The 26,372-nt window shown below is 39.6% G+C and overlaps 1 protein-coding gene across 3 annotated transcripts in view; it reads left to right on the forward strand.

Moving 5' to 3' along the window:
- The first annotated feature begins 6,332 nt into the window (after positions 1 to 6,332).
- PLSCR4 (phospholipid scramblase 4) overlaps positions 6,333 to 26,372 on the forward strand; it is a 42,258-nt gene continuing 22,218 nt past the window's right edge. Inside the window, exon 1 of one of the 3 annotated variants that reach the window (XM_005201815.5) lies at positions 6,333 to 6,749. The gene's annotated coding sequence lies outside the window, so the exon portion shown is untranslated. 3 annotated transcript variants of the gene reach the window in all.

Below are 26,372 nucleotides of genomic sequence, written 5' to 3' on the forward strand. Positions count from 1 at the left end.
TGAAGCTTCTGGAATGTAGTAAGAATTAGAAGGTGACTGAAAATATGTCATCCTCCCCTGAAAATTCTAGTCCTTATTTTCAGCTCTAACACACTGAGATGCAAAATTACTTCTACATAGTTCAAATACTCTAAGCTAACTGGGTATCTTTTCCTTATTCCCAAATCTAATCTTTTTTCTGGACTAAACGTCCTCTGCTTTTCAAACAAAGTCATATATGCAGACAAACTCTAAGATGACTCTTTAAAATACTTTAAGTTCCACAAACCTATTTGAGATGAGGTCCCAGGAACTAAGTGATACTTCAAACACATTCTGAGCACTGCAGATTATAGTAAAACTAGGTGCCCTTCCTTGATTGGACACTGGATATCTCCTAGTGGAGACTGAGTTTACATCAAGACACATGAGATGGCTAAATCATACTGAGCATGGAGTCTTCTCAACCATTTAGATTTTTATTTATTTTGCATAAAGGCTAGAAGCTTACCAATTAGGGTTTTATTTTTAATAGATATCAATTGATATAATAAAAATGGAAGTGGACTTAAAATCAAAATATCTGGATTAAATCCCTTCAAAAATATTCATAAAGTCATTCAACAACATAGAGCAAACTTATAAATGTATTATTTAAGTCTCTCAGTTTAAGTTTTCTCGTGTTTAATTTGGGCTTGATAAAGGCTAAAGACAAAGTGTTTCAAAAGCAATTTATAAAGAACTGTGTGATCATTAAGTATTGTTTTTAAAAAAAACTTAAATGAGAACATTCATTAATTCTTTTTAATTCCATCATGTGAGTTTTGCCCAGCTATTTCTTTACTAAGAAACATTTGATAAGAGATAGAGTTAGCAATTATATTAAATATGCCTGTGTGTGTGTGGCTAAGTTGCTTCTGCTGTGTCCAACTCTTCACGACCCAATGGACTGTAGCTTGCCAGGCTCTTCTGTCATAGGATTCTCCAGCCATGAATACTGGAGTCAGTTGCCATGCCCTCCTCCAGGGGATCTTCCCAACCCAGGGATTGAAACCGCATCTCTGACATCTCCTGTATTGGCAGGCAGGCTCTTTACCACTAGCAACACCTGGGAAGCCATTTAAATATATGTAAACCAAAATTCCCCTTCACAGATCACAGCCTTGTGGCAAAGGGGCTTGCATAACCCAATGAAGCTATGAGCCATGACATGCAGAGCCATCCAAAATGTATAGGTCATAGTGAAGAGTTCTGACAAAATATAGTCCACTGGAGGAGGGAATGGCAAACCACTCCAGTATTCTTGCCATGAGAACCCCATGAACAGTCAAAAAGATATGTCTCCAGAATATGAGTCCTCCAGGTAGGAAGGTGTCCAAAATGCTACTGGGGAAGAGTGGAGGACAATTACTAATAGCTCCAGATGAAGCAGACAGGCCAAAGTGGAAATGCTTAGTTGTGGATGTGTCTGGTGGTGAAAGTAAAGTCTGATGCTGTAAAGAACAATATTGCATAGGAACCTGAAATGTTAGGTTCATAAATCGAGATAAATTGAAAGTGGTCAAGCAGGAGATGGCAAGAGTGAACATCAACATCTTAGGGATTAGTGAGTTAAAATGAGCAGGACTGGGCGAATTTAAGTCAGATGACCATTATATCTACTACTGTGGGCAGGAATCCCTTAGAAGAAATGGAGTAGGCCTCATAGTCAATAAGAGTCCAAAATTGAGTACTTGGGTATAATCTTAAAAATGACAGAATGATCATGGTTTGTTTCCAAGGCAAGCCATTCAATATCACAGTAATCCAAGTATATGTGCCAACCACAAATGCCAAAGAAGCTGAAGTCAAATGGTTCTGTGAAGACCTAAAAGACCTTCTAGAACTAATACCAAAAGAAGTTGTCCTTTTCATATAGGGGATTGGAATGAAGAAGTAGGAAGTCAAGAGATAACTGGAGTAACAGGCAAGTTTGGCCATGGAGTACAAAATGAAGCAGGGCAAAGCCTAACAGAATTTTGTCAAAAGAACACACCAGTCATAACAAACATCCTTTTCTAACAACACAAGAGATGATTCTACACATGCACATGACCAGATGGACAACACCAAAATCAAATTGATTATATTCTTTGTAACCAAAGATGGAAAAGCTTTATACAGTCAGCAGAAACAAGACCAGGAGCTGACTGTAGCTCAGATCATGAGCTCCTTCTTACAAAATTCAAGCTTAAATTGAAGAAAGCAGGGAAAACCAGTAGGCCATTCAGCTATGACATAAATCAAATCCCTTATGATTATACAATGAAAGTGATGAATAGATTCAAGGGCTTAGATCTGGTAGACAGAGTGCCTAAAGAACTATGGAGGCAGGTTTGTAACACTGTATACAGACAGTAACCAAAACCATTCCAAAGAAAAAGAAATGCAAGTAGGCAACCTCAGTGGTTTTCTGAGGAGGTTTAACAAATAGCTGAGGAAAGAACAGAAGCAAAAGTCAGGGGGAAAAGGGAAAGATATACTGAATACAAGAATGTAAGGAATACTAAAGGAAATTCCCCAGCTTGAAGGGAAGTAAAAACAGACAAAACTTATCTATAAGAAAAAAATGAAGAGCACATTATTACATATTTGTGAATAAATGTGAAAACTATTTTTCACCTGTTAATAATTATAAATGACAATTGACTGCCTTAGGAAAACATAACATTAAATTCCATAGTTTATAATTTGTGTGCATGTAAAACACTATAGCAATGACATACAGGACTGAGGCACTGAAAAGTGCTTTGCAAATTGCTTAATTTTGTGTAAATTTTAAGTCTAAGCAGACTGTGGTAATGTAATAAAAAAACAGTAAAAAGAATAATACAAAGAGATGTAGCTAAGGAGCACTGAAAGTAGGATTTAGGACTACACTAAAGCCTTTGACTGTGTGAATCACAATAAACTGTGAAAAAGTCTTAAAGAGATGGGAATACCAGACCACTTTACCTCCCTCCTGAGAAATCTGTATGCAGGTCAAGAAGCAACAGTTAGAACCAGACATGGAACAATGGACTGGTTCCAAATTGGGAAAGGAGTATGGCAAGGCTGTATATGGTCACCTTGCTTATTTAATTCATATGCAGTGTACATGATGTGAAATGCCAGGCTGGATGAAACACAACCTGGAATCAAGATTGCCAGGAAAAATATCTATAACCTCAGATATGCAGATGACACCACCCTATGGTTGAAAGTGAAGAGGAACTAAAGAGCCTCTTGATGAGGGTTAAAGAGGAGAATGAAAAAGCTGGCTTAAAACTCAACATTCAAAAAACTAAGATCATGGCATCCAGTCCCATCACTTCATGGCAAACAGATGCAGAAATAATGGAAACAGTAGAGACTTTATTTTCTTGGGCTCCAAAATCACTGCAGATGGTGATTGCAGCCATGAAATTAAAAGATTCTTGCTCCTTGGAAGAAAAACTATGATCAACCTGGACAGCATATTAAAAAGCAGATACCTTACTTTACTGACAAAGGTGCATCTAGTCAAAACTATGGATTTTCCAGTAGTCATGTATGGATGTGAGAGTTGGACCATAAAGAAAGCTGAGCACAGAATTATTGATGCTTTTGAACTGTGGTGTTAGAAAAGATTCTTGAGAGTCCTTTGGACTGCAGAGATCAAACCAGTCAATCCTGAAGGAAATCAGTCCTGTATATTCTTTGGAAGGACTGATGCTGAAGCTAAAGCTTCAATACTTTGGCCACCTGGTGCGAATAACTGACTTATTTGAAAAGACCCTGATACTGGGAAAGATCTGAAGGCAGGAGGAAAAGGGGACAACAAAAGATGAGATAGATGGTTGGATGGCATCACCGACTTGATGGACGTGAGGTTGAGCAAGCTCTGGGGGTTAGTAATGGACAGCAAAGCCTGGTGTGCTGCAGTTCATGGGGTTACAAGGAATAGAAAACGACTGAGCGACTGAACTGAAAGTACGATTACTACAAAAAAATAAGAGAATTTTTCATCCCCTGAAGGATTGGAGTTGGATCAGCACTAGATCAGGAATTTCAGAAAGACATAGGTTTCATCATTACTTTTCCTCTCAAAACTTGGGATTTGGGGCATATGCCTTACTTTCAATTGTTTCTTTATTCCTCCCCAAAGCAGTATGTTCCATGAGACACGTTTCACTCTTTAATTACTGGGGCTCGTTCATGTGACCACCATGGATGTTTGCATTAATAAACTCCATTTCTGAATCACTCTCATGAATTCAAAACAAAACTAACAGGTAGTATTAAATTTAGCTGTAGTTTTTGGCACCACTCTGTTTTATGCTTTCAATCTAACATTATTTCAGTATGTGGCTAATGTCCCATGTAATTACTACTGAGAGATACAATATGAATTTTAAAAATCTATTTCACACGCATGATTGCAACTAGCATACATAAAAGAAAAATGGAAAATTCCAGTACTCCACTCCCATATGCTTTCCCCTAACTAAACTTCTCCCATAGTGGGGGCACTGCCAAGCTCTCTTTAGAATTTAATCTAACTTACTTTTGTCCAGTTCTGTTTCTTTACAGTGTTAGGGACCCCCAGTTCCTGTCAGTGGGTTGTTTTCCTCCCCGTGGACCACAGATCTGAACCACTGTAGTTTGAAAACAATATTTGTGCCTAACAACAGTTAGAACTGGACATGGAACAACAGACGGGTTCCAAATAGGAAAAGGAGTACGTCAAGGCTGTATGTTGTCACCCTGCTTATTTAACTTCTATGCAGAGTACATCATGAGAAATGCTGGGCTGGAAGAAGCACAAGCTGGAATCAAGATTGCTGGGAGAAATATCAATACCCTCAGATACGCAGATGACACCACCCTTATGTCAGAAAGTGAAGAGGAACTAAAAGCCTCTTGATGAAAGTGAAAGAGGAGAGTGAAAAAGTTGGCTTAAAGCTCAACATTCAGAAAACGAAGATCATGGCATCTGGTCCCTTCACTTCATGGGAAATAGATGGGGAAACAGTGGAAACAGTGTCAGACTTTGTTTTGGGGGGCCCCAAAATCACTGCAAATGGTGACTGCAGCCATGGAATTAAAAGACGCTTACTCCTTGGAAGGAAAGTTACGACCAACCTAGACAGCATATTGAAAATCAGATATTACTTTGCAAACAAAGGTCCGTCTAGTCAAGGCTATGGTTTTTCCAGTGGTCATGTATGGATGTGAGAGTTGGACTGTGAAGAAAGCTGAGCGCCGAAGAATTGATGCTTTTGAAGTGTGGTGTTGGAGAAGACTCTTGAGAGTCCCTTGGACTTCAGGAAGATCCAACCAGTCCATTCTGAAGGAGATCAGCCCTGGAATTTCTTTGGAGGGAATGATGCTGAAGCTGAAACTCCAGTACTTTGGCCACCTCATGCGAAGAGTTGACTCATTGGAAAAGACTCTGATGCTGGGAGGGATTGGGGGCAGGAGGAGAAGGGGACGACGGAGGATGAGATGGCTGGATGGCATCACTGACTCGATGAACGTGAGTCTGAGTGAACTCCGGGAGTTGGTGATGGACAGGGAGGCCTGGCGTGCTGCGATTCGTGGGGTCGCAAAGATTCGGACACGACTGAGCCACTGAACTGAACTGAACTGAACTGAACAACAGCAATTAACAAATGCCATTTTTCTCTCAGAAAACATAAGCAACTCAGCTCCTCCATCTCTCTCTCCTGGCACCGCTTGCTTCCTCCCTCCAACATCAAACTGGCCTCCTCCAACCCTGTGGAAAGGAAAACAAATGCCTGGGCCCCGCGCCCCAGTGTTTCCAGCCAGCACTGCATCGCCAAAGCCAAGTCTCCAAGCCAAAGGGCTGGGGGGTGGGACAGATGCAAATTAACAGGGTTCTTACGAAAGACTGTTTTTTTTTTTTTCTTTCTTTCCTGGACTCCAAAATCTCTGTCTGGAAGCCCTGCCTCACAGGTTCAAGAAAGTGCCTTCGGATTACAGGCCGCTGTCGACTTGCTCTTATCTCTATCCTCACCTCACAGGAGAACGGAGACAACTAATATCTTCCTCATTTTTGCGCCTGGTCTTTTTACTTGCTAACAGGCTCCAAGCCGTGGCCGCGCCTCTAAGGACCGCTGGCCCCGGCTGCGGAGCTCCCAGCGCAGGGGCGGGGCGGGGCGGGGCGGGCACTGCGGGAGGGTCCCTTCCCGCACCCCGCCCCCGGCCCGCGCCCCTCCCCGACGGGACTCTTTGGGTTTTCGTTTCAAAATCCTTCTCTTCCATTTCCCTTTTCCCGACCCGCCCCTTTGTCTTCCTCCGCGGATAAAATCAGACCCTGGGCCCGGCGTCCCGGATTCAGAGCGAACGGCTGGCCGGGCGGTGAGTGGGGCCGGGCGGACGGAGAGCGGGGTCGCGGGCGCCCAGAGCAGAGGTTCGAGGCCAGCGGACTCGACGGCGCGTGGCGTCCTGGGCTCCATACGCCCCGCGGCGCATCCTGAGGCGGTTTCCGAAGTTTTGGGCCGTCGGGAGGGAGCCGTCTCCGGCGCTGGCTGGGGGTCGCTGTCCCACCCCCCGGGTCTGAAGTCGGCCGCCGTGGCCTTGGGACAGAGGCTTTGTTGGGGAGACGTTCCCTCCTGCGCAGAAGCTGCCCCGCTTCACTGCGCCCCTTTCCTGCGTCTCCTGCGCGGGACTGGGCTCCGCTGGGGTCTCGGGCTGCCCTCCCCGCTGCTCCTCACAGCGCTGGGAACCCAGGTCAGGTCGACTCGCAGGTAAAAGGGTTTGTAGTCACTTCTGGACGTGCTTTTCTGGCAGAGGGACGGGAGAACCCATCACTTTTACATTCAGGTAAACTGGGGGAGAAAGAAATGGCAACCCACTCCACTATTCTTGCCTGGAGGATCCCAGGGACAGAGGGGCCTGGTGGGTTGCCGTCTATGGGGTCGCACAGAGTCGGACACGACTGAACCGACTTGGCAGCAGCAAACTGGCAGGCTACAGTCCGCGGGGTCACAAAGAGTCAGACAGCTGAGCAACTTCACTTCAAACTGCTGGGGGAGGGGGCTTGCAGGGTCTCAGGGAGCAGTTGCTTTGTTTCTATAGAATAAAACGTTTGTATTTCAAGACTTAGAGTTTTCTTTCGTTTGTTTTTCTGATCTTATCTTCTTTTAGGATCTACAATTTAGTTTTTACTCTTTTGTTGCATGTTTAGTAGGTATCCACTCAAACTAGTACAAGGATGAAGATACTATGCAGTAAGGTTTTCCCACCTTAAAAGGGTAAAGCTTTAGTATTTTTTCTTGGGTGTGACTACGTTAGGAGTAGAAGGATAACCTCCATCTGTCTATCTCGATAAACCTATCGTGGGAAAACTTGGAACACTAGCATCATTTCCAGGAAATTTGGAAAAGCAAAGAATGGTCATGATCATATCCTGTGACGTTGTTGTGTAGGCCAGTGAGGTAGGCAGGAGGACACATTAACATTCTGATTAGAAAAGAAGACACAAAATTAGCCCTTTTTACACATAATGCAGTTGTGTACCTTGAAAGCAACCTAAAATGTCATAAAAAAAATTTAATGAAGTGTCTAATTGCATCTAACTGCAATTTTAAATTTTCAATAGATATTATATATCTAAACTAGAATATAGATTAAAACAAAATAAGCCATTTAATTTGGCATGAAATAACTTGGAAAATGTATTTTTAAAGAGGCATAAAGCCCTAGAGACATAGATGAAAATATGCTATGTGAGAATGTATAGGTGAAAATATAGTAAAACACATTGTTCTAAAGATATAATTTCTCTGAAAGAACATATAAATTAAACAGCATCATAACCAAATTTGAGGGGGGGGGATTGATTTCAAAACAACTGTTCAGCTCAAGTGGAAAAACAACTACATGCCAGGAAGATTTCAATTCCAAGGAAAGTGTACATATGTAAATGTGGATTTTTACTATAAAATAAAGGGTATTATAAAGCTATAATGATTTAAAGGCCGTAGAATAGGTAATAGATCTACCAAACAAGGAAACTGAAGAGACATATAAGAGTAGAAGGAAAGCTTACATTTGATAAGCATACTTCGTAAAGTCAGGGAATGGAGAAGAAACAACATTTAATTGATCATGTAGGACAATTAGGTATTTATTTGGGTAACCTAATAATAAAACTTGAACTTTCCCTCACTTTTAACATAGCAATGAAATGTAGATGATTTAAACAATTTAAGTCTTAAATATATGAAACCTAGAAAAGCTGAATGAGTATTTGTGAGTGTGGCATGTGGGAAAGCATTTTTGAGATTGGTAGAAAAACCTAAAGTCCACGTAGGGACATGATTCTTAACATTTGCAAGAAAAAAAAAACCATACAAATGGCAATTGTTAATAGAAAAAGAGCTAATTTTCTAATATGCCTTGAACTCTCATTAAGGACTGAGGATGCAACAATCCAATTTGAGAACCGAAAGTATTAGCTTACTCAGTGGTGTCCAACTCTTTGCGACCCCATGGACTGTAGCCTGCCAGTCTCCTTTCTCCATGGAATTCTCCAGGCAAGAATACTGGAGTGGGTTGCTATGCCCTTCTCCAGAGGATCTTCTGGACCCAGGGATGGAACACAGGTTTCCCGCATTGCAGGCGGATTCTTTACCATCTGAGAATAAAGAATGTCAATTCAAAGTAAGAGAAACACAAATGACAAGTGGTAGAAAGACCCTCAGCCACGTTAACTATCAGGAAAATGCAGAGTAAGATAGTGTTTGCCTGTTGTGCAGATTTTGAAAGTGTGATAATTCTCTGACAATGTGATGAGAGAAATATACTCTTAGTGGAAATGTATTGATAAAACTTTTTTGTGGTGATAACAAAATTTTCAAATATTCATTCACTTACTGAAATTCATCATGCTCCTTCCTAAGTGTGCAAATAAATATATGTGTCAAAGGTGGTCACAGTAGGATTGTTGTTAGTAGAAAATTTGGGCATAGTTTTGTAACCATTGATTGGAATTTGGTTATATAATTTATTGTACATCTACAATGGATAATAATAGTTTAAAACACCTGTTAGTTCTAAGTGTTCTAAAGTGAAAATATGTCCACAGTATATTATAAATTGAAATGCAAACAGAAACAAACAAGTTGAAACACAGTATGTGTAAATATTTGTATGTCTGGATGTTTATTATATACATGTATGCTTTATCATGGTCTGAAATTGAACCTGCGATAGCTCTGAGGATGAATATATTATATGTATATTCATGTTCTGTTACATGGTTCTGTAATATATACATGTTTATAAATGAAAAGTAATATTATAATAGGAAAAATAATAGTAAGGATCCTGAGGGTATAAATGGTAATTTATGTATATAATTCCTTTATGGATATGTTGTCATTCAGTGTAGAAGAAATATATTTTCTATCACAAAGCTTTTCATTTTCTTTGCTCTATTTGCTTTCTCTTTGAATGTTCTCTTTCAGGTTCTTTCTTTGAAAATCCCTTCCTTTATCTGGTTCCTTAGTATTGATTGCTATGATTTCCTATAGGCACACAACTGAAAAGTTGAAAAGTTTTGCCTCAGAGATTTCACAGCCTGTTAACATTTTTATAAACAGAAAACATAGTAATTTTCACACCCTTTTATATTAAAGTAGCATTGTCCTAAAATCACTTTTATAGTACTCATTCTTCAGGAAGAGAGAGACACTGTCCTTTAAAAAGGAAAGTATTTAAAATTAGACTTCATTTTTGTAGTAGTCTAATTCTTTTTGACTTTTTAGTCAAAAAAAATCTATGGCAAAAATGTAGTAAAAATTAATAATAAAGTTGAGAAAATATTCTTAAAGTTTTAATATTATTCAGATAAATAACATGAAAATAATTTTAAAAAAACTAGCGAACAGTAAAATGGGCACAGGACAAACAGGCAGTTCACAGAAGTGTAACTGAAAGTGACTTTTCAGCATATAATAAAAACTGCTCGAGATATGGAAAATAAACCTGAAATATTTCACCTTTCAGTTTGCAGTGACAAAACTTTTGATAAAACATAGTGTTAGGAAGGTAACACAATTTTGTCTGGTTTGTGAGCTGATTCAGATTCATGGAGAAGAGTTTTACAGTAATATCAAAAATGCTCAAAACTTTAGACAGGCAATTCTGCTTCCAAGGATTTAACACACAAATACACAGAGAAGTATATATAAATTTATTTCGGCATTGTTTGTAATGGCATACAATTGGGAACAGTTTAAATTTTCATCAAATAGCCTGTTGAACTGTGGTGTAGTCATTTAAAAAAAAATAAGGTTATATGAACTGAAGTGTAATCAACATCAAGATATTTTAATAAATGAAAAAGCAAAATAAGAAACAGTATATAGGAAACTGCCATTTGTATTAGAAGGTATCAGATAGTAGAAAATCTGCCTGCAATGCAGGAGACTCAGGTTCTATCCTTGGGTCAGGAAGATCCCCTGGACAAGGGAATGGCAACCTACTCCAGTATTCTTGCCTGAAGAATTCCATGGACAGAGGAGCCTGGTGGGTTGCAGGCCATGGAGTCCCAAAGAGCTGGACACAATTGAGCGACTAATGCACACACACACACATATTTGTGTTTGCTTAGAAAACCTCTTGGAAGACACAAAATGAAATGAGAAATGGGGTGTAGGTAGGAGGGATCCTTTTTGTGATATAAGTATATGTACTTTTGCTGATAATATTTTAAAATGGCTGTTTTTGTACATTTAAGATTTCTTAGTATGATTTTATCATAGGTCCTATGACATCCTGTCTTGTTACAGTTTTTGACACTAGAAGACTAACCAAAAAATGACACAATAATATATTTTCTGGTAATCTTTCAGATATCATGATTGGCATGGTCATGTTTCCTAAAACATCATGATTATGTTACTCTTCTGCTGTTTCTTATACTCCAAGTAACAGAAACGTGCCTCCTCTGAAAATTAAAATAAAGAAGCTTGATATTCTCTTTTAGAAAGTTAAACTAATATGTTTGGTAAAAGTTATATATCAACTGTGACTATCAGTTTGCTCCCGTTTAATCAAATTCTTTTGTTTTAAAATAAAGCCACATAACCAACTTCTTCCTAAAATAAAGGAAATATCCTGTCATAGACTTTTTGTTTGGAAGGAACCATGATGAGACTAAAATAAGAAAAATATATAAAATATAAAAGCTTAATATACATTGATTAGATTTTGCCAACATTTTCATTTATTCATAATGAAAATAAATAACTGTTTACTATTGTATGACTGATTTCATGCACATATATAATTAAATATTTATTCCATGTTCTAGATTCCATGTATCTCTGGACACTTAAATTGTGTATTTTATTCTAAAATCACAGACCTAAGTTTATCTTGTTAGTGCAGGCGGGACACTTAAATTGTGTATTTTATTCCAAAATAACAGACCTAAGTTTATCTTGTTAGTGCAGGCCTCTATAATTGCTTTTTGAGTAAGATTGTTTCTTCATTCCAGTGCATGTCACAGCAACCTATTAAGTTGCCCAAGTATGGAATAGGAATGACCGAATTCTTCACAATTACCAGACTTTATTCATACTGTACCCACTCAACTATCCAGTCCCCTTGTAATCAAGAAACACATAAAACTAATCATCGCAGTACTCCACAGGAGCCAAGACTTTGGTTTCAAATCTATAGAGTATTGTGCTTGAAAGTGTGCTTAAGCTTTTCATCTTTGGTGAACCTGAGTTTTTAGTTAAAATCATTTTAAGAGAGTAGATTGTCAGTTCTGTTTTTCTTTATTTTTTTTCATTTCAGATTATAAATTCTGTTACACGTTTCTTATAGAAAAAAATTTTAAAGGAAATATGATTTGTATTTTCGCATGTCTCTAGATCTTAAATACTTTTTTAAGACAAAACTATCCATGTTATAATTATATGCAGATTATTATAAGCATTTTGATTATTTTGCAAATTATTTCTGACCATATTTTTTAAAGAAATGTGACTTTATAATGTTTCACTATAATGTGTCTTCTTAACTATTGTGCTGGATATTTATGTACTTTTCAGTTACTACTGTTTCACTCTGTACTACTTTTGTGAGAATAAGAATGTATCACTTAAAATCCTACAACAATATTTTGGATTTCTCTTTACCTTTAGAGGAAATTTACTTGGGTTTACAAATGAGGTTTGAGGGGAAAAAAACAGGTATTGTATTAGTAAACTGAAGGTTTAATTGAATTTATTAAGATGATGATTCTTTTAGAAGTGTGCTATTTTTGAGTGAGGGATAGACACATATAGATCCAAATTTGAGGGGGTGTGTGTCAGCGGGAGAGGGGGCAGTGAAGGATATGTCAAAACCACTTGGAAAATGGTTTCAAACCTCATAAACTTTTTGAAAAAGTCTTCTAAAATTAGTGATTCTCAGAGTGAACCAGCAGCATCAGCTCATCCTTAGTCATATTTGGAATAGTTCCAAATTTCTTTTATATAATTATCCACCTCCTCCTTGAAAATCATCATATTTGATTGCTGAGGTGCAGGACTTTGTGCAAGAAGAAACTTAGGAAATCAATTTGTTCAAACTTTTATACAGGTATACCTTCATTCTTGTCTGGGTATGTTCTGTATGTCACAAGTTCTATGAAATACTTGTATAGTTTTTCTTCAGTTTCAACATGATGAATATTTTGTAATTTTACACTGATGAGTACAAACTGCTATATTATTTGGGTAATATATGTAGCAAATTTGACTTTCTTAAATATTCTTGATAAGAGTGGAGTGTTTAAGACAAAGATATATCTACGTTCATTTTGAAAGTAGTAACATCAAATGAGTTAATATTTGGAAAATCCTTGTAGAAGCATTGCATATCCTCTTAATGCTTTTGAAAGTTTCTGCTAAGTACCCTTGAATAGTATTGTAACAAAAAAATTTAAAAAGACACTTGATTTAATGTCATAATCTAAAAATATTTATTTAAAAATATCTTTAACAACTTGATCCAATTTAAAAATCTACACAGAATATCCTCTTTAGGTTTGTCTACAGAAGGTGTTAATTTTCATTTCAAATGTAACGTCTCATTTGTTTTTGAGTTATTTTAATGTTGGAAGTTCATGTACTTATAAAGGTGTTGAAAGAAGTTTTCCCAGTGGAAAAGAAGTAAAACATCTGCGCATTTGATCATGTCCCTGTTTCAGGGTATCATTTTCTTAGTTGTTTATAATAGGTACATAAATATATGTTTCTGTACTTGATTAATTAAATATGCACAGTAGAAATGATATTTAATTCCTTTACTTAAAAATTATATTTTCACCCCCAACATGAGGGAATAGAGAAAATGAGAAAATGTTGGGGAATTCTGTAACTCTTACTGAGCTGTAGGGATTCCTCTTTCCTTCTGCTTTAGCCAGGATGGCAGGACTTCCCTGGACTCTGTCCACTTGGCAACTGCTACTGTGTGTCAGGCTGCGTTGAAATAGTATTACGTCAGGGATACCAGAGAAAAATTAGGAAACTGATTCTGGTTGGAGAGTGTTTCCCGTTATGCTCGTCCTCTCCCAGGCTTGAATGCCCAATCATTCTGTCTAAATTAACTACATACACCAGTATGTTTACTGAATCTGACCCAGATCTGGAACATGTGACCTCTGAAGAATTTTTTTCCTCTGGGTTCATGAATCATTTCTCTCCTAATTATACACATATTTCAAAAACCTTACAAAAGGGAAGTTGAAAGGGAGCTCAGTAGAGGAGCCTGTTTTCATTTTAGAGGGAGGGTACAGTAATCAGTGAGTTGCAGAAAGTAATTTTCAGTCCATTTAGAATATTAACCTGGCCTCTGATGATGGTTTTGAACAACCCTTTACCCAGTTTATAGAACTGTGACCTTAATTGAATTATTTAAACTCAAGAACTTCTGTTTCCTTACCTATGTAATGAAAATTACAATCCATCTCAAGCAATGTATGCAAAGTTCCTAAAATCTAATAGATAATTAGTAGTTGTTATCTAAAATTGAAACCCAATGACACTATTTTATGTATATTGTATTAGTTCATTTGGGGGATTAATTAGCTCTTAATAGCGTACTACTGCTTTAAAAATGCTTTAAATACTCTCTAAAAAATATTAAGATTTTTCACTTAAAAATCGAATTTTCTATTTGGCCTCATTCAAGATATTCTTGCTTCCCTGCTGGCTCGGTCGGTAAAGACTCCACCTGCAATGCAGGAGACCTGGGTTCAATCCCTGGGTTGGGAAGATCCCCTGGAGAAGGGAGTGGCTACCCACCCCAATAATCTTGCCTGGAGAATCCCCCTGGACAACGGAGCCCGGCAGGTTACAGTCCATGGGGTCGCAAAGAGTCAGACATGACTGAGCGACTTAAGCACACATACAAGATATGTTTAAATTGAAGTGTAAAAACAGTTATTTGCTTGAGAATTTAGAAACATGACTTGTTTACCTAGGCTTCCCTGAGTACATATTTACATATATAAATATGTGTATAACAGGTAAACAGTTTATATGTCATGTGTTTGGTATATAAAATACATATTTAGTATATATAAATAATTTAACATAGTTATCACTACATATAAGGTTGTAGAAATAGTATGTGGTCAAGAGAATTACATTTGTAATTTATATGATGAGCACAAAAATATAATACTATAGACAATACAAAAGTGACAAAAATGTAAAAATTTAGGGGAGCTGAAAGTGAAAGTGGAGAGTGAAAAAGTTGGCTTAAAGCTCAACATTCAGAAAACGAAGATCATGGCATCTGGTCCCACCACTTCATGGGAAATAGATGGGGAAACAGTGGAAACAGTGTCAGACTTTATTTTTCTGGGCTCCAAAATCACTACAGATGGTGACTGCAGCCATGAAATTAAAAGACGCTTACTCCTTGGAAGCAAAGTTATGACCAACCTAGACAGCATATTCAAAAGCAGAGACATTACTTTGCCAACAAAGGTTCATCTAGTCAAGGCTATGGTTTTTCCTGTGGTCATGTATGGATGTGAGAGTTTGACTGTGAAGAAGGCTGAGCGCCGAAGAATTGATACTTTTGAACTTGGTGTTGGAGAAGGCTCTTGAGAGTCCCATGGACTGCAAGGAGATCCAACCAGTCCATTCTGAAGGAGATCAGCCCTGGGATTTCTTTGGAAGGGATGATGCTAAAGCTGAAACTCTAGTACTTTGGCCACCTCATGCGAAGAGTTGACTCATTGGAAAAGACTCTGATGGTGGGAGGGATTGGGGGCAGGAGGAGAAGGGGACGAGAGAGGATGAGATGGCTGGATGGCATCACTGACTCAATGGCCGTGAGTCTCAGTGAACTCTGGGAGTTGGTGATGGACAGGGAGGCCAGGCGTACTGCGATTCATGGGGTCGCAAAGAGTCGGACACGACTGAGTGACTGATCTGATCTGATCTAATCTGATCTCCATGTGAGTCAACTAACAATCAGAAAGCTTTTAAAGAAAGGAAATTTTAGAATATGCAACCTCCTTTTTTTTTTTTCCCAGAGAAACCGATGTGTAAAATGCATATATCCTATAATCCTTCATGATCCAGGATCTGTCTCTGCTCAGTCATGTCCGACTCCTTGCAACACCATGGACTGTAGCCCGCCAGGCTCCTCTATCCATGGGATTTCCCAGGCAGAATACTGGAGCAGGTAGCCATCCCTTTCTCCGGGAATCTTCCCAAGCCAGGAATGGAACCTGCATCTCCAGCTTGGCAAGTGGATTCTTTATCCCTGTACCACCTGGGAAGCTCATCTTCTTCCTGAGCTCTATTTACATCTCAAGAAATCTTGTTGCAGAATTCTTTTGTAAAATGAATTCTTCACCTTCTTCATTCCATTTACTAAAATACATAAACTGACTCAGTTTAAAATGTACAGCGAACATTTTTATTATCCATGGTAACATTACATATGAATTAGTCTCTATAATCCACAAAACTTTTGCTCAGCCAAAAGAGATTAATATAAATGTACCACCATTACTGTAAAAACATTTCAAAAGCCAGAGCCACCCAATTAAAATGAATTTTATATTCTGAAAAGTAGCATATCTGAATTAGTTGTTTCTGCTTTATGATTTTATTGTCTGTCACCAGAATGCTGTGCCTTACAGAAACAAAAACTCATTGAATAGTACATATAGTTGACCCTTAAACAACACAGGTTTGAACAGTGAGGATCCACTTACATGCAGAATTTTTTCACTAAATAAGAATTATAGTAGGGCATTATTAGAAGTTAATTGAATCCAAGGACAAACGTGAACCAGGGACAAAAGGACAAACTATAAAGTTATAGGTGGATTTTGGACTGCTGAGGGTCAGCACCTTGAGTCCTCATTGTCAGAGTCAGCTGTATTGTTCTACTTTCAGCTCTGTCCCACCTCAAAAATAAATATTGAAGAGTTTTGGTGTGGAGGAAAAGCAGGCAGCTGCACTGGGTGAAAGAAAGGCTCGGGCAAAACAGTAACATGGTCTAGCCTCGGGAACTGGATTGCCAGTCTGATTCTGCCTGAACTTCTTATTAACTGTACAGTGTTGGAGAAAAGTGAAAGTGTTAGTCACGTAATTGTGTCCGACTCTTTATGACCCCATGGACTGTAGCCTACGAGACTCCTCTGTTCATGGAACTCTCCAGGCAAGAATACTGTCGTGGGTTGTCGTTTTCTTCTCCAGGGGATTGTCCCAACCCAGAGATTGAACCCAGGTCGCCGAAGTTGCAGGTAGACTCTTTACAGACTGAGCCACCAGGGAAGATACAAAGAAAGAAAGTGAAAGGCTTGGAGAATATCCCTTTAAAAGAAAAAAAAAAAAAGAAGTTTATTTATTTTTGGCTCTGCTGGGTCTTCGTTACTTCATGGCTCTTCTTTAGTTTCAGGGAGTGGGACTACTATCGCTCTGGTCCATGGGCTTCTCACTGTAGTGACTTCAGTTGCGGAGCATGGGCCCATGGGCTCTAGGGCTGTCCAGCTTCAGTAGTTACAGCACGCGGGCTCTGTAGTTTTGCCTCCTGGGCTCTAGAGCACAGGCTCAGGAGTTGTGTGACACACGCTTAGTTGCTCTGTGGCATGTCAGATCTTCCTGGACCCAGGACTAAACTCGTGTCTCCTGGATCGGCAGGTGATTCTTTACCACCGAGCCCCCAGGGAAGCCTGGAGAAGAGCCTTTTTAATAACGTCTCTGTGCCACAGGTTTTCACCTCTATTTTAGTATCTCTTCTATAAAGCTTTCTATGAAAATACTATTTGTAAACTTCCTATGAAGATGTTTTTAAAGTATTTTTTTGAATACAAGTTAAAGATAGAAAGGGATCAACAGTAGTGGGTGATCTGATTTGATATATTGGCTACACAAATAATAATCAGTTTTTGGGCCTCCGATGCCGGGAGCCGGTGAGGCATTCCACTCGTGACAAAGGTCATGAGGAAGGAGGCTCGGCATAAGCAAAGGCGGGATCGAGCCTCAGGAGTCCGCCCGGATATTCTCGAGCATCTACCCCCCCAAAAAAAACCAGAGTCTGCCTGCTTTATTGCTTTGTGCTCTCACCTCTGAGTTTACTGGGGGCTGTCCCCTACCACCATCTCGCTCTCTCTGTCAAAGAGTTAACTTACAGCTCCAATTAATAAAGTTCCTGGGCAATTAGGAGTGTTTAAATCCAAACCCCTCAGATGGTTCTCTAACTCGCCTGACAAGTTTTCCCGGACTCCTGCAGCTATGCATACGATTGTTTACAGTCTCCTAGCCTCCAGAGGCACGGGAAGCTTAAGATATTCAAATAGCTTAGAGCCTCTCAGAGAGTTAAAAACTGTCAGAATAAACTAGTAAAGGATTTCATTGATGAGTCAATGCTTGTTGCCAAGTTTTCACATCCCCTGAACTGTATCCTTGAATATGTATTAATTAATAGTTGGTATATAGAAAAAATAAGTAGTGGCCTTGGTGTTAGTAACTTTAGACCCTTAAGGTAATAAATTCTTTCCTTTGTTGTAAACCCATTACACATCCGCCCTATGGGAATGCAATTTTATCTTCGGAAAATGGCGCCAAACCTTAAAATAATTACTCTTAGAGAAAATAAGTCTTTGTTGATAAGTCCTTGTCAAGAGTCATAAAATGTTAGTAGGCCTTCTGGCCAGAAGATGATGTAAATCACCTAAACCATTTGTATACGATAAATTTGCAGGAAAGAAATCCTGGTTTTTGATAAGAATCAAAGACTGCTGACTTTGCATCCCCTATTATCCTCTATGTGTAACTTAGGGTATATAAGCCCCTGTTGAAAATAAAGCTACAGGCCTTGCTCACCAATGCTTGGTCTCCCCATGTCATTCTTTCCTTTAACTTCCGGCTGAAGTCTCCATCTGGAGCGTGGATATCCTCTGCGACCACTTATTTGCCTGGGCTTCTAAGACCCACTCGAGAAGGTGTCTAAGGTGGGGCACCTTCCGCTATTCGAGAGGGCGCCTGCGGCCTCCGTGGTCAGAGCTAACCTGGTGTCACGGGTTATATTGATTTTCCGCGTAAACCAAGCTACTCAGCCTCTTTTCTCCACTGAATTTTCCTACTGAGCTATCCTCATTCTATTATTCTTTATATCTCTAATTAGCATATAAATAGTCGCCTAGGCCGTCTCTCCTTCGAATACCCTGGATCAGCTGGGGCTGGTCCCCAGCACTCCAGTCCTTTTCATCCGTCAATATAAAGTTAAGAAATGTAAAAAAAGAAAGCAAAAGAACACATAATACATCTAGTGAATTTACTGCAAGAATCTAGTTAAACCCTAAATGTATATGATTTGGGGTGGATCAGAGGCCATGTTTCTGGATGCCTCTGTCAAGTATGATTTGAACTAATTTTTTTTCAGCAGTGATTTCAAGGAGGCTACCCCTAAACATGTGTGTTTAGATTTTCTTTCTTTCAAAACAGTAGTTACCCAGCTATTACAATATTCAATCCAGAATCCACAGGTAAGCTAAATCAGAGACAATGCAGCTGTTGCTTTTAAACCTCCAATATGGGGCTGTTTCTCTAGGCAGCCATCAAATTTACACTTGTCTTTATTTTGCTTTGTTTGAATAAATTAATAGTAGTTTAATATGACATAGGGTCTTCCCCAGTGGCTCAGGAGCAGTAAGTATTTAAAGGGTCACTTACAAAAGGAAGCATTAACAATTCTTTTGAATATAAGTAAAAGTTCCTGAGTACTTACTATTTTGTAATACATTTGAATTCAGTTCAGTTTAGTTGCTCAGTCGTGTTCAACTCTTTGCGACCCCATGAATTGCAGCATGCCAGGCCTCCCTGTCCATCCCCAACTCCGGAGTTCACTCAAACTCATGTCCATCGAGTTGGTGATGCCTTCCAGCCATCTCATCCTCTGTCGTCCCCTTCTCTTCCTGCCCCCAATCCCTCCCAGCATCATAGTCTTTTCCAATGAGTCAACTCTTCGCATGAGGTGGTCAAAGTATTGGAGTTTCAGCTTTAGCGTCATTCCTTCCAAAGAACACCCAGGGCTGATCTCCTTCAGAATGGACTGGTTGGGTCTCCTCGCAGTCCGAGGAGCTCTCAAGAGTCTTCTCTAACACTACAGTTCAAAAGCATTAATTATTTGGCACTCAGCTTTCTTTACAGTCCAACTCTCACATCCATACATGACCACTGGAAAAACCATAGCCTTGCTAGACGGACCTTTGTTGGCAAAGTAATAGCTCTGCTTTTCAATATGCTATCTAAGTTGGTCATAACTTTCCTTCCAAGTAGTAAGCGTCTTTTAATTTCATGGCTGTAATCACCATCTGCCGTGATGGGAGATGGGAATTTTTGGTGTCAGCCTAAAACCCAGCATAAGGTCTTACACATGGATGCTGGGCAATACATGATAAATGATTGAATGACAGCATTTTTTAAACTACATTTTAATACAGACATGTATTCTTGGTCTCTACCAGTTAGTTAATTTTACCTAGTGAAGTGCATACTTGTCCACGATTTACTCTGTTCCAGGCACTGTGTTAAGTGCTATCCGAATGTAACCTTGGTTAGTCTTCACAACAGTTTGTAAGGTGGATCCAACTGTCCTCATGTCCATGACACACAGGAGGACTGAGGAAGAGAAAGGTCACAGAGCTATCTGTCTATCTGGGATTAATCTGTCTGAACCACTATCCATACTGTGTGAAATATGCTGGCATACACAGTTTACCAGCTACCCAGGCTTCTACCCTCCTCCACGTATCCCATCTTGTGTGCAAAGGATATCAACCCCCTAAAGGTTATATATTAAACCTAAATAGGGGACTGTGATGGCTTCCTAAGTGGCTTAGCAGTAAAGAACCCACCTGCCTATGCAGGAGATGCAGGTTTGATACCTGAGTAGGGAAGATCCCTTGGAGAAGGAAATGGCAACCCACTCCAGTATTCTTGCCTGGGCAATCCCATGGACAGAGGAGCCTACCAGGTTACAGTCCATGAGATCACGAAGAGTCAATCACGACTTAGTGACTAAACGACAAGGGGACTGCGATAGACGGACTAGGACTTTGCAAGAGCTAGCTGTATTTCCTGCCGCTTCTCAGAAACTGAACAGACAGAAATTTCAGACTACTCAGAAACTGTATAGACAGGGACCTCTTGCTTTCTTTTCTCTCTTCTCACAGCAGAAGGCACTGGAGGCAGGCAGAGCCCAAGGTTTTAGATTTCATATGCAGGTTTCCAAGCCTTGTGCCTAAAGAACTGCAAGATTCCCATGTGCCTAGAGTCTCTCTTGCCAGGAGACTGACAGATTCTAGTAAATTGTTGTTTAGTTTCTCAGTCATGTCCTACTCTGCGACTCCATAAATAGTAGCCCACCAGGCTCCTCTCTCCCTGAGATTCTCCAGTCAAGAATACTGGAATGGGTTGCCATTTTCTCTTCCAGGGGATCCTCCCACCCCAGGGATCAAACTGGTGTATCTTGCATTGGCAGGTAGATTCTTTATCCCTGTGCCACCTGGGAAGCCATTCTGGTAAATATTCAACTGTAAAGAGCTGCTGGTCTTTTTTCAGTTATGTGATTGAAGTTTCAAATATCCCTGGTATGGCTCTAGGGCTTGTGGTTTTATTGAACTTTGCTAGTATGTCACTGTTTACAAAGGTGAAATTGCAGAGTGAGCATATAAAACAGCTGCAGTGTTTGTTACAGCAAGCAGTATTCAGGAAAGTGCTCTTTGCTGTGAGATGCCGTTTAAGATATCAGGGCTGCCTTACACAGCCACAAACCAGCTTCCCCAACCTCATCCTACCGTGTCTCCTTTCCCTGTTAATTACATTTCACTTGGCTTCAAATTCCCTCTAAGTAACCTCAGCCTAGAACATGCCAAGGCCTTTACAATTAAGAGATCTGTGGACCGTGTAATGTTAGCCTATTATGGAGACACAGCTCAGTTTTCTAATTTCCATTTGATAGAAAGCCAAAAGTCAGCCTTTCTTCAACTTATGGCACTTTTTCGCCTTGCTGAGTGAGACGTATGAAACAATTCAGTGCATTTTAAGAGAAGATTAAGTTTAGCAACATTCCTGATTGTACCAGTTGGACATTATCTTGCCTTATATAACATTCTTGATAAAAACCATATTGTAAAGTTTCCATGAAAGGGGAGAGAATTTAGAGTGGTGAAAAAGAAACCATTGGCTCAAAGGAGGGAGGAGGTAAATTCCATGAGTACCTGCAGCTTGTGAGGCAGTGTGTAGGTATACTTTACTTTAAATGGATTGATATCCATTACTTTTAAAAAAACATTTTTACAGATTTAAAATTTTTTTCAAAATTGGTATATTTTTTCAAGCTGTTTTTCAATCACTCAAATCACATTTGAATGCTAATTTCTGCCTGGTGTGGTTGAGAACTGTTATTTTTCTTTACACTGTAACAACTCGAACATGCTTGGTCAAAGGTTTCACCGGCCTTGTGTTAAAAGTACAGATTTCCAGCCCGGACTCCAGAGATTCTACCTCGCTTTTGGCATCCAGAAATGCATATTTTTTTCCTTTAAGTTTTTTTTTTTTAACAAAGATGTTTTTATTTTATTTATTTTGGCTGCAGCACTCAGCTTATGGGATCTTCCTTCACTGGCCACATGCTTGGCAGTGAAAGCATGGAGTCCTAACCACTGGACCATCAAGGAATGTCTGTCCTTTAAGTTCTTTCTGTAATAAAATTGTTCAAATTTGTATCTTCACTTAGCTTCAGCAGTTGTTAACATTTGTCATTTTGTGCTATGCTATGTACCATTTGCTACTATAGACAGATGGATGGATGATAGATGGATGGATGGATGAATAGGCAGCTGGATGGATAACTAGATAATTTAGCCCCTTTTCACTAAGGCACTCAATAATCTGTTCTAATTTCTTTCTGTCACATATCTTTGACAGCAATCCCCGGGTTTAATATAGAAAGGAACAACATATGTTTAGTTAGAAATTTACACTCAACATACACCTGTCACATGGTTCATCACAATAATAAAGAAGTACTTTTTATTGTGAACAATGTCATACATACAAATATGCAAATTTAAACATACATCAGTTCAGTTCAGTTCAGTCGCTCAGTCGTGTCCAACTCTTCGCGACCCTATGAATCGCAGCACGCCAAGCCTCCCTGTCCATCACCAACTCCCGGAGTTCACTCAGACTCACGTCCATCGAGTCAGTGATGCCATCCAGCCATCTCATCCTCTGTCATCCCCTTCTCCTCCTGCACCCAATCCCTCCCAGCATAGAGTCTTTTCCAGTGAGTCAACTCTTCACATGAGGTGGCCGAAGTACTGGAGTTTCAGCTTCAGCATCATTCCCTCCAAAGAAATCCCAGGGCTGATCCCCTTCAGAATGGACTGGTTGGATCTCCTTGCAGTCTATGGGACTCTCAAGAGTCTTCTCCAACACCACAGTTCAAAAGCATCAATTCTTCGGCACTCAGCCTTCTTCACAGTCCAACTCTCACATCCATACATGACCACAGGAAAAACCATAGCCTTGACTAGACGAACCTTTGTTGGCAAAGTGATGTCTCTGCTTTTGAATATGCTATCTAGGTTGAACATAACTTTGCTTCCAAGGAGTAAGCGTCTTTTAATTTCATGGCTGCAATCACCATCTGCAGTGATTTTGGAGCCTCAAAAAATAGTCTGCCACTGTTTCCACTGTTTCCCCATCTATTTCCCATGAAGTGATGGGACCGGATGCCATGATCTTCGTTTTCTGAATGTTGAGCTTTAAACCAACTTTTTCACTCTTCTCTTTCACTTTCATCAAGAGGCTTTTGAGTTCCTCTTCACTTTCTGCCATAAGGGTGGTGTCATCTGCATATCTGAGATTATTGATATTTCTCCCGGCAGTCTTGATTCCAGCTTGTGCTTCTTCCAGTCTGGCATTTCTCATCATGTACTCTGCACATAAGTTAAATAAGCAGGGTGATAATATACAGCCTTGACGTACTCCTTTTCCTATTTGGAACCAGTCTGTTGTTCCATGTCCATTTCTAACTGTTGCTTCCTGACCTGCATACAGATTTCTCAAGAGACAGGTCAGGTGGTCTGGTATTCCCATCTCCTTCAGAATTTTCCGCAGTTTATTGTGATCCACACAGTCAAAGGCTTTGGCATAATCAATAAAGCAGAAATAGATGTTTTTCTGGAACTCTCTTCCTTTTTCCATGATCCAGCGGATGTTGGCAATCTGATCTCTGATTCGTCTGCCTTTTCTAAAACCAGCTTGAACATCAGGAATTTCACAATTCACGTATTGCTGAAGCCTGGCTTGGAGAATTTTGAGCATTACTTTACTAGCGTGTGAGATGAGTGCAATTGTGTGGTAGTTTGAGCATTCTTTGGCATTGCCTTTACATATACTCTTTAAAAACTAGTTATAACCCATCACCTCTGTTCATACCACCCTGTTAGAACTAGAACATAGCAGGAAGTTCAGACCCCTTGAGGATCAGAGCTGAACACTTGTCCCACATCACTTCTCCTCCATATGTAACCATTTTCCTGAATTTTGTGTTAATAATACCCTAACTTTTTAAAAGTTTTCTCCCATACATGTATCAGAAAAAAGTTTTTGTTTCATTTTTCTGCTTTTGAATATTCTTAAATGGATTCATATGTGTTCGCCTGTGACTTATTTTGGGGTTTTTTTGTGTTGTAATTTTAAGCTACATCTGGCTCAGTTGTAAAGAATCCACCTGTCAATGCAGGAGATACAGGTTAGATCCCTGGGTCAGGAAAATCCCCTGGAGGAGGAAATGGCAATCCACTCCAGTATTTTTGCCTGGAAAGTCTCACGGACAGAGGAGCCTGGTGGGCCACAGGTTAAAGGGGTTGAAACTAGTTGGACATGACTTAGTGGCTGAGTATGCACGCACACTTGATGAGTATAACTGTACTTTGTTTTCTCTACAGTATACTGTTGTACTTTATGAATATACCAGATTTTATTTATCCAGTGTACAATCAATAGAAATTGGAAATGGTTTCAGTTTCTTTTGATATGCAGTGTGTCAATAGCATTCTCATGTATACCTGTGTGTACGTGTGCAGTCACTTGAGGGTACAATCCTAGGAATGTCCAGAATTTAAGGTTCTAGAAAGGTATGGGCATTTCCCTAAACACCAGATATTACCATCATTAAAGGAATAGGACCAATTCCTGGAACTCTTGATTGGCCTGCAGTTGGGTCTGTATTTGCAGTGTGTACCAGGAAACAGTTTTTACTTTTGTTATTGTTCAGTCACTAATTCATGTCCAACTCTTTGTGACCCCATGGACTGCAGCATGCCAGGCTTCCCTGTCCTTCACTATATCCTGGAGTTTGCTCAGATTCACGTCCATTGAGTCAGTGATGCATCCAACCATCTCATCCTCTCTTGCCCCCTCTCCTGCCCGCAATCTTTCCCAGCATCAGGGTCTTTTCTAATGAGTTGGCTCTTCTCATCAGGTGTCCAAAGTATTGAAACTTCAGCTTCAGCCCTTCCAATGAATATTCAGGGTTGATTTACTTTAGGATTGACTGGTTTTATCTTTCCTTGCACTCCAAGGGACTCTCAAGACTCTTCTCCAGTGCCACATTTCAAAACCATCAATTCTTTGGCACTCAGCCTTCTTTATGGTTCAACTGTCACATGATTCAACTCTCATATGTGACTACTGGAAAAATAATAGCTTTTACTAGATGGACCTTTGTCGGCAAAGTGATGTCTCTGCTTTTTAGTACTGTGTCTAGGTTTGTTGTAGCTCTTCTTTCAAGGAGCAAGCATCTTTAATTTCATGGCTTCCCTAGTGGCTACAGTAAAGGATCCACGTACGATGCAGGAGACACAGGTTCAGTCCCTGGGTTGGGAAAATCCTCTGGAGAAGGGAATGGCTGGCCACTCTAGTATCCTTGCCTAGAGAATTCCATGAACAGAAGAGCCTGGCCGACTACAGTCCATGAGCTCATCAAGAGACAGACACTACTGAGTGACACTAACACTTTCACTTTTACTTTTAAGACACAATAAGCTCCAGCTCCAGAGAAGGAGAGGAACTGGCCAAGACTGGTGGCCCAGACTTGGCAAGAACCTAGAATCTACATACTGGCTTATGCAGTGGTGACATTCACTGGGTTAACTCACTATCCATATTGACTACTCACTCATATAGTGTTCCAGTGCTTCTTTGACATATCTATTCTTTATCGGTAACTTTCTACTGTACTTGAACAACACAAATGACCACATTCTGTACTCTGATAAGCAAGATGATTCATTGGAAAGAACATGGAAAGTACTTAGAAGTACTTAAGTTTAGCAACATTTCCATTTATGTATCAGATGGTTTTTGTTTGTTTCTTCCACTATTACACTTTTATTTGTTTTTTGTTTTGAATTTTTCTTTTATATTAGAGTATAGTTGATTGACAATGTTGTGTTAGTTTCAGATGTAGAGCAGAGTGATTTAGTTACACGTGTACCTGTATCTACTCTTTTTCAAATTATTTTCTTACTTATGATACTGCAGAAAAAACAGTTCTCTGTGCCTACCCAACAGTAGGTCTTTGTTGATTAGCTCTTTTAAATATAGCAGTGTGTACATGTCAATTCCAAATGCCCAGTCTATTCCTCCCCCAACCTTTCCCCTCTGGTTACCTTACGTTTGTTGTCTAAGTCTCTGACTCTGTTTCTGTTTTGTACATGCTTGTTATATTTTTAGAGTCCACATAAAAGTGATATCATATGATATTTATCTTTCTCTGCCTGACTTACTTCATTGAGTATAATCTACAGATCCATCTGTGTT

Source organism: Bos taurus, chromosome 1 (genome assembly GCF_002263795.3).
Source record: "Bos taurus isolate L1 Dominette 01449 registration number 42190680 breed Hereford chromosome 1, ARS-UCD2.0, whole genome shotgun sequence".
Taxonomy (NCBI): Eukaryota; Metazoa; Chordata; class Mammalia; order Artiodactyla; family Bovidae; genus Bos; species Bos taurus.